The sequence below is a fragment of the Chrysochloris asiatica genome, unplaced genomic scaffold, assembly GCF_000296735.1.
Source record: "Chrysochloris asiatica unplaced genomic scaffold, ChrAsi1.0 scaffold00480, whole genome shotgun sequence".
Lineage (NCBI taxonomy): Eukaryota > Metazoa > Chordata > Mammalia > Afrosoricida > Chrysochloridae > Chrysochloris > Chrysochloris asiatica.
In genome coordinates, this window is record NW_006408998.1 from 269,669 (window position 1) to 272,184 (window position 2,516).

The 2,516-nt window shown below is 36.2% G+C and overlaps 1 protein-coding gene across 1 annotated transcript in view; it reads left to right on the top strand.

Annotated features, from left to right (window-relative positions):
- TECRL (trans-2,3-enoyl-CoA reductase-like) overlaps nucleotides 1-2,516 on the top strand; it is a 256,411-nt gene that overhangs the window by 112,180 nt on the left and 141,715 nt on the right. The gene's annotated exons all lie outside the window — the stretch shown is intronic.

Genomic DNA, 2,516 nt, shown 5'->3' on the forward strand with positions numbered 1-2,516 from the left:
TCTACTCCCGTAAAGATTTACACCCTCGGAAACCCTATACAGGGTCGCTATGGGTCGGAACCGACTCGATGGCACATAACAACAACAACATAATAATTGCTTTAAATATATCATTTCATTTGCTCTGCCAAATAAGCAGTGTTCTAGTTTTATAGAAGTGAATTTTTAAGCCAAAAGAAATAATTTTCCCATAGTAATTATCCGTAAGTTTTGGGACTAACATCTTTCTGTTACTATAGCTTTAACTGCTATGCTCCCATACATGGCTCCCTTCTAATGCATTCTCAAGGTTACTGATTAGCTCTTTACCATCTTTTGTTCTGCTGTTTGAAAGCACAATAAATGAGGAAAGGAAAAGTAAAACTCATTTAAGAGAGAAGTAACTAAACTCAATTTTCTCATCGAAACCTGCTATCCAATTAGGAAATTTATCAATAGACATACTGAAAAGTGTGTCCTATTAAGAAACATTGTTATTGATTATCAATCTCATCCTAACTTTGAACTCTTGGAGTTTTATAAAAGTTTTGTTAGAATATATGTTTTGTAGGTATACATAATCAAAGTCTTTTAAAAGAAGCCCACAAGCTGTATGTCTATTAAGAAATTTCAATCCCTAGAATTTTTTCTTGTACTGTCAAACTGCTTTTTATTTTTTCCCTGTTGTTACTGCTAATATTCAAGCTGTCCTCTGTCAGCTGTCATCTGCACATAAAGACAAATGATGATATCCTTGAATGCCTCAAAGCTATAGTGTTTGCTTTCATTGCTCTCTTAAGTATTTCATCTTTCTCTGAGATCTCTATGTTGTAAACCTAGGAATTCAGGACATTCTTAGAAGTCACAGTTCCTTGATGTCATCAAAGTCTTCCTTACTCAAATATTCAAACACAAATTCCCCTCTAGCTGGAGCTTAAGAGAGAAGAATCATTGTTTATTTTTGTCTCCACAGAGCATAGCATGTGTCAAGCATCCCTTTTCATGTTGAAATAACATGAACTGAAAAAAATAATATCTTCTAAACTTACTCTTATACAAAGACTGCCTGAGAATACCACACATATCAATATGAAGCAAATATATAATGTGATTTCAATTTGAAGGACACTAAAAAGAACGTGGAAATTTCTGTTAATATAATCTTTCAGGTAAATGTTATTTTATACTTTCCCCTCACATTCATTAGCATGGTCCAATGTAGCAGGCATTGTTTGAGTGAGGGATAGTTGTATAAATGGATAGAAATGTGACAATGCATTGGTTAAAAAAAAGAAAAAGAGCCAATTAATTCAATATATGTATAAATGGCATCCTCTCACTTCATCAGGGGAAAGAAAAATTAGATTTATTAATCCAAGGTCAATTTCTAAGGTGGTTGATGTTAGAAATGCCTTTACTATCCAACTTTTCTTTAACAGATTTAGACACTACCTCTCTCTCCTACAGCACACTCTACTTTTCATTTGGATTTGATAATTCATTGCAATGACCACACAGAAACCATAGACCATACTCAAGATTATGAACTTTATTAGAGAAATTGACAGTTTACAATTGAGGATCAGAAAAGTTCAAGGTACAATTATTTGATCAGGATAAACTTTTTTTCTGTCATAACTTTAGGCATACCTCTCTGGCATTTTGGCCCCTTGACATGGCCCTTTGCCCAGATTGGGCAATGTCACAATGCTCTTTCTACACTGTTTATAAATGCACAATGGACACTCTACTCATGAAGACATTCAGTTCCAACTCCATGAGTCAGCAAACCTATCTCCCATAACTAAATTCCTGTAGTCTTCCTCCTCTGAAAGTTAACAGCCTGTACAAAGGCACTCACTTTATTTCTCTGAAGACTAAGTCTAATACTCTGTCTTATATTCTGGATCTTAGTTCTGCAGCTAACACTCCAGTACATATCATTTCTTTGTCTGTTGGCCATATTCTGGTGGCCTTTGTGTAGCTGCAATTCTAGGAACTCTGTCTCTGGTATTTCAAATACCAGCAGCGTCATACATATTGGACAGGTTTCAGGGCAGCTTTTAAACAAAGGTAGACAAGAAAGAAGTATCCAACAATCTACTTCTAAAAACTATATGACTAGCAAAAAACTTATAAATAGCAACAGAACACAGTATGACATAATGCTGTATGCAAAATTGGAAACAAATAGCAAAGATAATTAGTTGGAAAATATGACCTTGGTGTTGTTGTCAGGTTCCATCGAGTCAGAACCAACTCATAGCAATCCCATGCCCAGCAGAAAGAAACAATGTCCTATCCTGGGCCAACTTCACTGCCGCTGCCATACTTGACGCCATCAATGATGCCACCTGGCTGATCCATCTTGTTGGGGGTCTTCCTCTTTTTCTCTGACCCTCCATCTAACCAAGCATGATATCCTTCTCCAGTGACTGTTCCCTTCTGACAACATGTCCAAAGTATGAGAGATGAAGTTTAGCCATCTTGGCCTCCAAGGAGCACTCTGGCTGCACTTCTTCCAAATAGATCTATTG